At 38.5% G+C, this 13,195-nt stretch overlaps 1 long non-coding RNA gene across 1 annotated transcript in view; it reads right to left on the bottom strand.

Moving 5' to 3' along the window:
* Positions 1-338: 338 nt before the first annotated feature.
* LOC133256516 (uncharacterized) overlaps positions 339-13,195 on the bottom strand; it is a 46,770-nt gene continuing 33,913 nt past the window's right edge. Inside the window, exon 2 of the long non-coding RNA XR_009739235.1 lies at positions 339-1,205. This is a non-coding gene — a long non-coding RNA (uncharacterized LOC133256516). The remainder of the gene's footprint in view (positions 1,206-13,195) is intronic.

Here is a 13,195-nt window from a genome sequence, read left to right as displayed (position 1 = left end):
TATAAATACATTTTCAGTTAATTTATAGGAACCTTAGTTCTAACTATGGTCATTATGGATATATAATATTTTGTAGAAGCAAAATGATACTGATTGAAAGATTTTATGTCCATATTTTCATATGTAAGGTATATGTTTAAAATATAAAGGCCTTACAAATTTTTAATTAATACACTGATAATTTGTCTTCTAAGAAATAAAGACTTTGTAGAAAGAGTGATCCAAGATGGTGGTGAAGGAAGACCTTGAGCTCACCTTCTCCCCTGGACACACTGAAACTACACCTACAAATACAGCCGTTCTTCCTGAAGAAGACCTGAGGGCTGACTGAACAGCTGCTGAACAGCTGCTGCTGCTGCTGCTAAGTCGCTTCAGTCATGTCCGACTCTGTGCGACCCCATAGACAGCAGCCCACCAGGCTCCTCTGTCCCTGGGATTCACCAGGAAAGAACACTGGAGTGGGTTGCCATTTCCTTCTCCAATGCATGAAAGTGAAAAGTGAAAGGGAAGTCACACAGAGAAAGGCCAAATAAAAACAGGAAAGACAGAGAAAGGGTATACATGTATCCAGGATGCAGCAACCTGCAGTATAGCACGGATTCACCCACGTTGGGATACAGTGAGAAAACAGCAGTTTAAAAAAGACTCTTCACTATATTGTAAGGAAATTTATCTACTAACCTTAGAGCTTCTGAGCACCATCAGGAAACTGCTGGAACTCTCCCGGGTTGCATGTAGCAGTAAACTGCATTGAATCTCCCAATTCCAGCGGCCCCATCAAAGTGGTTTCCAGTGCAGCACCTCCCCAGAAATTGCTTCCAGTTCACAGACGCTCCCAGAGAAGGCAATAGCACCCCACTTCAGTACTCCTGCCTGGAAAATCCCATGGACGGAGGAGCCTGGTGGGCTGCAGTCCCTGGGGTCACTAAGAGTCGGATATGACTGGGCGACTTCACTTTCACTTTTCATTTTCATGCATTGGAGAAGGAAATGGCAACCCACTCCAGTGTTCTTGCCTGGAGAATCCCAGGGATGGGGGAGCCTGGTGGGCTTCCGTCTACGGGGTTGCACAGAGTCGGACATGAATGAAGCGACACAGCAGCAGCAGCACAGACGCTCCAGCTCCAGCCAGCCTGCCGATTGTGCAGGTGGAAGCAATCTTCACAAGGTCCAGTCTTCAAGATCAAAAAAGGTAGTGGTTTCACCTGCTTAACAGAAACAGAAACCAAAAGTCAAAGAAAATAAGGACATAGGAATATGTTCCAAATGAAAGAACAAAATAAAACCCAGAAAAAATTTCCAGTTAAACAGAGATGAAATATGTACCTAATTAAAAGTTCAAAGAAGTGGCTATAAGGATGATCACTGATCTCTGGAGAAGGAAGGAACTCAGTGAGAACTTCAACAAAGACTTGGAAAATATAAGTAGGAACCAATCTGAGCTTAAGAATACAATGACTAAAAAAAATTTTTTAATGTCTAATAGAGGGAATCAACAGCAGGTTAGATGATAACAGAAGAATGGATAACAAATTTGGAAGATAGAATAGTAGAAATCACCCAATCAGAAAACCAAAAAGAAGAAAAAGTTGCTTTTATTTTTTTTTCTTTTTTTTAAATTTTATTTTATTTTTAAACTTTACATAATTTTTTGCCAAATATCAAAATGAATCCGCCACAGGTATACATTAAATGAGAAAAATCAAGGGATCTCCAGGGAAACATCAAGCATACCAATATTCTCATTATAAGGGATCAGGAGAGAGGAGACATAAAAGGACAGAAAACTTATTTAAAGAAAACTTCTGTAACCTGGGGAAACTCATCCAGGCACAGAAAGCAAAGAGAGTTTCAAATAAGATCAACAAAGAGAAGCACACCAAGACATAATCAAAAGGTAAAAAAATTAAAGACAGAATCTTAAAGGCAGCAAGAAAAAAAAATCATATACAAAGGGAACCCCACAGGACTATTATTAGATTTTGCAACACAAATTATATAGGCCAGAACAGAGTGACAGGGTATTTTAAAGTGCTGAAAAGAAAAAAAAAAAAAAAAAAAACTACAACCTAGAATGCTCTTTACAGCAAGATTGCCATTCAGAAAAGTTAGGAGAGAGAGTTTCCCAAACAAGCAAAGCTACAAGAGTTCATCACCACTAAATCAGCCATAAAAGAAAAGTTAAAAGGTCTTCTCTAAGTGGGAAAGAGGGCTTCCCTGGTGGCCCAGTGATAAACTGGCCTGCCAATGCAGGTGACATGGGTTGTTGGATCGTTGGGTCAGAAAGATCCCCTGGAGAAGGAAATGGCAACTCACTCTGGTATTCTTGCCTGGGAAATCTCATGGACAGAGAAGCCTAGTGGGCTACAGTCCGTGGGGCTGCAAAACAGTCAGATATGACTTAGCAACTAAAGAACAGCAGCTACAAACTGCAAAAGAACAGGCCGTGGTTAGAAATAAGAAAATACTGTTGTCTGATTGATTTCATTTAGCGTAATACCCTCCAGGTCTATCTACGCTGCTACAAATGGCAAGTTTCTCATTCTTTTCTTCTATGGCTGAGAAGGAAAATGGCAACCCACTCCAATATTCTTGCCTGGAGAATCCTGTGGACAGTGGAGCCTGGAGGGCTGCTGTCCATAGGGTCGCACAGAGTCAGACACGACTGAAGCGACTTAGCATGCAGTGCTGCTTTAGTGTGTATATATACCACATCTTCGGTACCCATTCTTCTATTGACAGGCACTTAGCTTGCTTCCATACCTCAGCTACTGTAAATAGTGCTGTTATGAAAGTAAGCATACATGTATGTTTTCATTTAGCATTTTCAGTTCCTTTGGATAAATAGCCCAGAAGTGAAACTCCTGGATCATATGGAAATTTTAGTTTTAGATTTTTAGGGAAACTCTATAATGGATTCCATAGCGGCTGCAGCAATTTACATTCCTTACCAACAGTGAGCAAGGTTTCTCCGAGAAACAAAAACATTGTATGATTTAATTTATACGCTGAAACCACAAACCACAACTAGCAACAAAAACCATAAACCAAAACATAGATACAGAGAACAAACTGGTGGCTGCCGGAAAGGAAGAGGGTGAGAAGATGGACAAAACAGCTTTAAGAGTATTAAGAGGTACAAATTTCCAGTTATAAAATAAGTAACGGGAATGTATTGTACACACAGGGAATATAGTCAGTAATATTGAAACAATATTACATGGTAACAGATGGTGCAGATGCCACCACCCTTATGGCAGAAAGTGAAGAGGAACTCAAAAGCCTCTTGATGAAAGTGAAAGTGGAGAGTGAAAAAGTTGGCTTAAAGCTCAACATTCAGAAAACGAAGATCATGGCATCTGGTCCCATCACTTCATGGGAAATAGATGGGGAAACATGGAAACAGTGTCAGACTTTATTTTTGGGGCTCCAAAATCACTGCAGATGGTGACTGCAGCCATGAAATTAAAAGACGCTTACTCCTTGGAAGGAAGGTTATGACCAACCTAGATAGCATATTCAAAAGCAGAGACATTACTTTACTGACAAAGGTCCATCTAGTCAAAGCTATGGTTTTTCCTGTGGTCATGTATGGATGTGAGAGTTGGATGGTGAAGAAGGCTGAGCGCCGAAGAATTGATGCTTTTGAACTGTGGTGTTGGAGAAGACTCTTGAGAGTCCCTTGCACTGCAAGGAGATCCAACCAGTCCATTCTGAAGGAGATCAGCCCTGGGATTTCTTTGGAAGGAATGATGCTAAAGCTGAAACTCCAGTACTTTGGCCACCTCATGCGAAGAGTTGACTCATTGGAAAAGACTCTGATGCTGGGAGGGATTGGGGGCAGGAGGAGAAGGGGATGACAGAGGATGAGATGGCTGGACGGCATCACTGACTCGATGGACGTGAGTCTGAGTGAACTCTGGGAGTTGGTGTTGGACAGGGAGGCCTGGCGTGCTGCGATTCATGGGTTCGCAAAGAGTCGGACACGACTGAGCGACTGAACTGAACTGAACAGATGGTAACTAGATTTATTGTGGTGATCATCTCATAATAAATAAAAATATAAAATCACTGTTGTACACCTGAAACTACATAATACTATATGTTAATTATCACAATAAAATGAAATTTTAAAATGCATAAATAATAAGTGAAAATAAATTATTAAGATTTTAAAATCTTCAATAAATCTGGCTTACTCCAGAGTAACCTATTTATAAAAACAAAAATAATATTAATAATACTTTTTTAAATCTTGAATTTGTTTTTATAATTCTATGTGTAGTAAAGAACCACAGACTTGGCATAAACCATGTTTATTAATTTCAAAAATGTTCTCATAACTGATTTCTTCACCAATATACTTCCTTTAAATTAAAAGCAGAAAAGTTTTAGGAAAATTATTTAAGAAAATTGAAACATGTAAAATATCATATAAGAAACAAGTCGCCAGTCCAGGTTCGATGCACGATACTGGATGCTTCATGCCAGTGAAATGGGATGACCCAAAGGAATAATATGGAGAGGGTGTGGAGAAAAGGGTTACACTGTTGGGGAATGCAAACTGAATACCTATGGAGAATTCAGTGTGGAGATTTTAAAAAACTGGAAATAGAATTATGTAAAGTTTAAAAATAAAATTTTAAAAATTTTAAAAAAAGAGAAAATTGTGTATTTTATTTTTTAAACCATCTTCTGTATTTAAAAAAAATGAAGGAAAGAATTAATAGACCACAGATTTTTCTCACATGGGAAATAATGTACACAGTTAATGAAAAATAGAGTGAAATACATGACAAACTTAATGATGCAGGCACATAAAAATCACACAAACAAGCTCTTGTCATAACTGTCGTACATCAATCATTTAGGTTGAAAATGCTCACATTTATGTAAAAGCTTTCCTGAATAACTTCACTGTATAATACCATAACTCTAATACTTAATATAATATGTGATTATTTAATACAAGTCAAAATCAACCTCTTTTACTTTTAAATCAGATACATTTTCACCTTAATAACTTTAATTAATATCTTATTTTCAGATAATCTTACATTTTAAATATCTTTTACCAGCTTGCCTGGTGGCTTAGATAGTAAAGAACCTACCTGCAATGCAGAAGACCCACAATCAATGCCTGGGTCAGGAAGATGCCCTCAAGAAGCGAATGGCAACCCATTCCAGTATTCCTGCCTGGAAAATTCCAGGGGCAGAGGAGCCTGGTGGGTTAATAGTCCATGGTGTCGTAAAGAGTGGGACATGACTGAGTGACTTTCACTCACTTAAATGGTTATTTGCTTGTAAAAATTTCAAAACTGTTGATTTTTTTCAATGCACTGAAATGACTTACAAGTCCAAAAAAAATGATTTTTGACTCAAAGATACCTATACAGTAGATGAATTATTTCAGTATAATATTTTAAGAATCAATCTGACAAGTTCACAAATTATCTTTCTTAATAAATTTCAATTTTCTTATCTTTGGGTAGTCTTTACTTGCAAAGAAGTTTTCTAAAAGGAATAACAATAATGTCTTTGTGAACTTGAACCTAATTTCAAATAATCAACAATTTTAACAAGGCAGTAACTCAATGGTATGAGGCAAGGGTTACATCAATGCCTCTTTCCTTGAGCAATATGTTGCTCTAGAAACATTCAAGAAATTCCTTGGCTCAAACCACATACTAAATGAGACAAGAGTGTTCTCCTTGGCACTCCTCAACTTTTATAATGAATTAATAGCAATCTAAATGTGGTGATTTTATTGCCACATAAAAGAATAGGCAGATTGCATCAATATAAGCTTAACGGCAAAAAACAGCAAGGCTGGGATTTCTAAGATGTTGATGTGAGAAAACAAATTAAAACTGGAAATTCATAATGGAAATAATGGTGGGGGAAGCACATTCTGAGGGTTGTGAGATGGAGCTCACATCATGCTTCTTAGACGATGGATTTGGGAGTGGTTCAGCAAGCCACTTTTTTCTTTATAAAAGAAAGTTCTTTGAGTGATTTCCAACCATGTGACTTTATGTTTTTTTTTAATTTATTCTATTGAAATATAGTTGATTTACAAAAGGTGAGAGCTCTGCCCTCCAAAATTTCTCAGCCTAGTATTTAGAGCCTATACTCCCCCAACTATGTATTCATATCATTCCAATAATGAGAAAACTGCAGCCCACTGGGAATAACAGGCATCAGTTGAAGACAGAGTAACATAACAACTTGTTCCTTACTAGCATATCCATATGACAGACAATTAGAGACAGTCTATTCTCAACACTTTGCAATAAAACACTCATTAGATCAGAGTGGGAGGGAGAAGAGGGCTCACCAGTTGCTGCCTGAGTAGGGAAGAAGAGATTGTGCTTTGTAAGGGCACAGACATTGTGGAATATGGAGGGAAATGGAAGGCACTTTTTCCACTACATACCACTATACAGCATTTTATAGGGCCAGTCAAAACCTGTGCCCTGAAAGATTCATCTGCATTCTCTAAGGCTAGTCACCCAGTAACTTGCACTATCTTAGAGGGAACTGCAAAAAAGACTGTAACTTCTTCTGGTATGTATCACTGGGAAGAGTGAGACAGTGTGTGAAGAGATCTAATTTATAAGCGATGAGACTCTATTATGGAATGCATCCTTTCACTTACATTTTCTCCTTTAATCTTCATTATAACTGTACATAGTTATAGAGTCAGCAAAAACAAGACCTGGAGCTGACTGTGGTTCAGATAATTAGCTCCTTAATGCAAAATTCAGATGTAAATTGAAGAAACTAGGGAAAACCACTATACCATCCAAGCAGAACCAAAATGAAATTTCTTATGATTATACAGTGGAGGTGACAAATAGATTTAAGGGATTAGATTTGGTAGATTGCCTGAAGAATTATGGACTGAGGTTTGTAACATGGTATAGGTGGTGATGACCAAAATGATCCCCCCAAAAAACAAATGCAAGAAGGCAAAGTGGTTGTCTGAGGAGGCCTTACAAATAGCTGAGAAAAGAAGAGAAGTAAAAGGCAATGGAGAAAGGGAAAGAAGAAAAGAAAGTGAAGTCTCTCAGTCACGTCTGACTTTTTGCGACCTCATGACTGTGGCCCACCAGGCCCTTCTGTCCATGGAATTTTTCAGGCAAGAATACTGGAGTGGGTTGCTATTTCCTTCTCCAGGTGATCTTAACCCAGGGTTCGAACTTGGGTCTCCCGCATTGCGAGCAGATGCTTTACCATCTGAGCCACCACGGAAACCCCAACTAAAGATATACCCCACAGAAAGATATACCCAACTAAATGCAGAGTTCCAGAGTATAACGAGGAGAGATAAGAAAGCTTTCTACAGTGAACAGTACAAAGAAATAGAGGAAAACAATAGAGTGGGAAAGGCTAGAGATCTCTTCAAGAAAATTCAAGATATCAAGGGAATATTTCATGCAAAGATGGGCACAATAAAGGACAGAGATGACAAGGACCTAACAGAAGCAGAAAAGATTAAGAAGTGTCAAGAATATACAGAAGAACTATATAAAAAAGGTCTTAATGACCTGGATAATCATGATGGTGTGGTCATTCACCTAGAGCCAGACATCCTGGAGTGCAAAGTCAAGCAGGCCTTAGAAAGCATTACTATGAATAAGACTAGTGGAGGTGATGTAATTCCAGCTGAGCTATTTCAAATCCTAAAAGATGATGCTGTTAAATTGCTGCACTCAATATGTCAGCAAATTTGGAAAATTCAGCAGTGGTCACAGAACTGGAAAAGGTCAGTTTTCATTCTAATACCAAAGAAGAGCAATGCCAAAGAATTCAAACTACTGCACAATTGCACTCATTTCATATGCTAGCAAGATAATGGCTCAAAATCCTTTAAGATAGGCTTCAACAGTACATTAAACGAGTACAAGCTGGATTTAGAAAAGACAAAGGAATCAGAGGTCAAACTGCCAGCATCCATTGGATCACAGAAAAAGCAAGGGAATTCCAGAAAAACATCTACTTCTTCATTGACTACACAAAAGCCTTTGACTTTGTGGATCACAACAAACTGGAAAATTCTTAAAGAGGCAGGAATAACAGACCACCTTGCTGCTGCTGCTGCTAAGTTGCTTCAGTCATGTCTGACTCTGTGAGACCCCATAGACGGCAGCCCACCAGGCTCCCCCATCCCTGGGATTCTCCAGGCAAGAACACTGGAGTGGGTTGCCATTTCCTTCTCCAATGCACAAAAGTGAAAAGTGAAAGTGAAGTCGCTCAGTCATGTCTGAGTCTTCGAGACCCCATGGACTGCAGCCTACCAGGCTCCTCTGTCCATGGGATTTTCCAGGCAACAGTACTGGAGTGGGTTGCCATTGCCTTCTCCAACAGACCACCTTACCTGTGTCCTAAGAAACGTCTATGCAGGTCGAGAAGCAACAGTTAGAACCAGACATAATGGACCGGTTCCCAATTGGGTTCCAAAGGAGTACATCAAGGCTGTATTGTCTGCCCTGCTCATTTAATTTACATGCAGAACACATCATGCAAAATGCCAGACTGGATGAATAACAACCTGGAATCAACACTGTTGGGAGAAATACTAACAGCCTCAGATATGCAGATGATACCACTCGAAGGGCAGAAAGCAAAGAGGAACTAAAGAGCCTCTTGATGAGGGTGAAAGAGGAAAATGAAAACACTGGCTTAAAACAATATTCAAAAAACTAAGATCATGAAATCGGGTCCCATCTAACAGGAAAAAGTGGCAAATAGATCAGGAAAAAGTGAAAATAGTGACAGATTTTATTTTCTTTGACTCAAAAATCACTGTGGATGGAGACTGCAGCCATAAAATTAGAAGATGCTTGCACTTTGGAAGGAAAGTTATGACAAACCTAGACAGCATAGTAAAAAGCAGAGATATCACTTTGCTGACAAAGGTCCATATAGTCAAAGCTGTGTTTTTTCCAGTAGTCATATATGGATATGAGAATTGGACCATAAAGAAGGCTGAGCACAGAAGAATTGATGCTTTTGCAATGTGGTGCCAGAGAAGACTCTTGAGAGTCCCTCAGACAGCACAGTGATCAAGCCAGTCAATCCTAAAGGAAATCAATGTTGAATATTCATTGGAAGGACTGATGCTGAAGCTCCAATACTTTGACCATCTGATGTGAACAGCTGACTCACTAGAAAAGACCATGATGCTGGGAAAGACAGAGGGCAGGTCAAGAAGGAGGCGACACAGGATGAGATGGTTGGATGGCCTCACCATCTCAATGGACATGAGTTTGAACAAACTCCAGGAGATAGTGAATGACAGGGGAAGCTTGACATGCTGTAGTCTATGGGATCTCAGAGTCAGACACGACTTAGCAACAAAACAACAATGACATAACTACATAGGTTGCAGATATGTATCCTCATTTCATGGATGACCAAAATTAGGCTGAGGAATTAACAAAGTTGTCCAATATAATAAAGAATAAAAATTTAAACCTTGCTGTATCTTATTCTCTAGCACCCAAGAAATAAAATGTCTTCATTAGGCACTTGCAAACTACCTATAGGCTAATTGGTAATAAGTACATATTTCTTTCTATAATAAAGCAGATCTTGTACATATTTCTAGTCAGTAGATTTTAGACTTATGTTGTAATTGATCAAATTATTACCAAAAGCTAATTGCAAAAATGTATTCCCTCAATTTTTGTGCTACATATTTGCTTCTACATCTAGATTTATATAAGATGAAAAGGAAGTTAAGCTAAAAATTTGCAAAGCAGAAAACACCACTGATAAATGTTGTTTTCATTAATCCAGTTATGGGGCATGATTCAATAAATCACAAATAATAAAAGTACCTTAGATGCATCAGGAGACAAAGCATTTTAACCTAAATTAACATATTTTAAAATTACTTACTTATATGCCTGAAGAATATTCTAATAGGAATTAACCAAAGTAATTCACATTTTTCTACCAACTCTGGTTTATTAAAAATAAATATACAACCAAGAAAAGAAAACAACAGGAGTTTCTAATAACCTCTTGCTAAAAAGATTCTTTCTACAATAAAAGGTTCAATAAATGTCCTTACAGGACTTAAAATATCTTTAAAAGTTTATTTTTGTCCTAACATATATTAAAACTGTAACAATCAAAACTTTATGGCACAGATGTAATAAACAGGTGAATCATTGAGATAGAATATAAAATCCCCAATATTTTCAAGAATGAATATAGATTTAGAATTTAAATTATTTCACATAAAAGGCAAAAGAATCAATTTTAGATAAACTACATTAGATGATTGTCTATTCATTAAAGAAAACAGGTTATTTATACTATACACCAAAATTGGAGTCCCTGAGATGTTAAAATATGTAAAAACTAAAAAATAAAACTATGAAAGTTTCAGAGATAACATTAGTGATTATTTATATAATCTGCAGGTGTAACTTGGAGAAGGAAATGGCAACCCACTCCAGTATTCTTTCCTGGAGAATCCCAGGGACAGAGGAGCCTCCTGGGCTGCCATCTGTGGGGTCACACAGAGTCGGACATGACTGAAGCGACTTAGCAGCAGCAGCAGCAGCAGGTATAACTTTTGAGAGTATTTTGAAAAACATCTTTTCTTTTTCAGAAAAGATGAACTTGGGGAGACCTTAGGGGCTGGTCTGGATTCAGTTCAAGGAAAGAGTGTATGGATACAGCCCTAGCATCTTTGCTCTTGATTCCTCATGGAGATGTGTCTGCAGTGCAGTGGGCCATTCTTCTGACCCTGAATGTGAAATCCACCAGGTCAGAAGGACAGAATTCCCCCTCATGACCTATGATGTGAATGATTAGGAACAAGAGCATAGCAGAACTCAGGGTTCACCATATTACCTATTGCCTTGAGCCACAGATTCACACACCCACATTTATTTATTACTGTCTCATGGCCTCCCACAAAGAATATATTGATATATGGAAATATTGAAATATACAGAAAAATTTTAATGTCCACTTACCAAAAAGTTCATAATGATAAAATTTGGAAGTATTTTAAAAGTCTCTATGTGTAGTATGTTTTGGGGATACAGTCTTTCTAATCAATAGATCATGCAATTTAAAAGTTCAAAATCGAAGTGAATTTTACTGTTGTACTCCTTCAAACAAACATGAGTGTTTGTTTCATAGATCTTCCTTTTAAAAAATATTCAATATAATGCTCTAAATATTTTCTTGTTGAGTTCAGTTGGTTGCTCGGTTGTGTCCAACTCTTTACGACCCCATGGACTGCAGCATACCAGACTTTCCTGTCCATCACCAACTCCTAGAGCCTACTCAAACTCATGTCCGTTGTGTCACTGATGCCATCCAACCATCTCATCCTCTGTCATCCCCTTCTCCTCCCACCTTCATTCTTTCCCAACATCAGGGTCTTTTCTAATGACTCGGTTCTTCACATCAGGTGGCCAAAGTATTGGAGTTTCAGCATCAGTTCTTCCAATGAATACTCAGGGCTGATTTCCTTTAGGATGGACAGGTTGGACCTCCTTGCAGTCCAAGGGACTCTCAAGAGTCTTCAACACCACAGTTCACAAGCATCAATTCTGCAGCATTCAGTCTTCTTTATAGTCCAACTCTCACATCCATACATGACTATTGGAAAAATTATAGCTTTAACTAGATGGACCTTTGTTTGTAAAGTAATGTCTCTGGTTTTTAATATGCTGTCTAGGTTGGTCATAGCTTTTCTTCCAAGGAGCAAGCATCTTTTAATTTCATGGCTGCAGTCACCATCTGCAGTGATTTAAATGCTGCCAATTTTGCTTGTTTTTAAACGTTTAACCCTCTTGCAAAGACACCTTATCAGCATTCCTTTCAAAGACTCTGAAATTAGTTAATGTGTTAGTTCCACTTTTCCCATCTATGCTGAGCATCATCAGGATATCACATCTTTCCTGCATGTTCTCAAGAGGCTTCTCTTCCCCCAAAATCAAAAGGCAGGTCTTGGAACAAATCAGTTTTAAGAGAAAGGTGGTAATTTGGGTGAGCTAAGAACTAGGAAATTAAAAGACGCTTACTTCTTGGAAGAAAAGTTATGACCAACCTAGACAGCATATTGAAAAGCAGAGACATTACTTTACTGACAAAGGTCCGTCTAGTCAAGGCTATGGTTTTTCCAGTGGTCATGTATGGATGTGAGAGTTGGACTGTGAAGAAAGCTGAGCACCGAAGAATTGATGCTTTTGAACTGTGGTGTTGGAGAAGATTCTTGAGAGTCCCTTGCACTGCAAGGAGATCCAACCAGTCCATTCTGAAAGAGATCAGCCCTGGGATTTCCTTGGAAGGAATGATGCTAAAGCTGAAACTCCAGTACTTTGGCCACCTCATGCGAAGAGTTGACTCATTGGAAAAGACTCTGATGCTGGGAGGGATTGGGGGCAGGAGGAGAAGGGGACGACAGAGGATGAGATGGCTGGATGGCATCACTGACTCGACTGAAGTGAGTCTGAGTGAACTCTGGGAGTTGGTGATGGACAGGGAGGCCTGGCGTGCTGCGATTCATGGGGTTGCAAAGAGTCGGACACGACTGAGTGACTGACCTGAACTGAAGAACTAGGATGCAGTGGTTCCCAACCACCAGCTAGTGTACCTTCTACTGTCCTGTGATGCTGTTCTTGTAAATGACAGAACCTGATTTAAAATTCAAAGTGTTTTTTTCTTTGTTATTTGTTATTCATAATCACACCTCTCCTTGAATCTCTACAAGTTTTTAAAATATATTACTATTCACTCATGTCTCATGAATCCCCAGTCTTGGAGCCATTCTCAGTTCAACCTTCCTCTCCTCTCACCTTCCACTGTAATATTTCAGCAGATCGTTTCAACTCTTCTTTTGAAGTATAACTAGAAGTATAAAAGTAAACTTGTTTTGAAGTATAACTAGTATACTTTCAAGGTATACTTTTCATCACCTCCACCAGTAGTATAAGTTGCCATATTCTTTTGTCTGGACTAAAATAGCTTCTTGACTGGTCTTCCAGCTTATATAGCTCCACTGCTGACCATTCTGTACATAAAATGCAGAGTACTCTTTTTAACATGCTTTTCTCTTCTCAGAAATCTTCAGAGGTTTCCCCCAAAAATCTAACATGCTCATTCTTTTTTTTTTAACATGCTCATTCTTACATTGTTTACAAAGTACCTACAATAAACTCAG

This window comes from Bos javanicus, chromosome 11, assembly GCF_032452875.1.
Source record: "Bos javanicus breed banteng chromosome 11, ARS-OSU_banteng_1.0, whole genome shotgun sequence".
Classification (NCBI taxonomy): domain Eukaryota; kingdom Metazoa; phylum Chordata; class Mammalia; order Artiodactyla; family Bovidae; genus Bos; species Bos javanicus.
The sequence above is the reverse complement of the archived record's forward strand: the minus strand, read 5'-3'. Positions and strand labels throughout refer to the sequence as shown.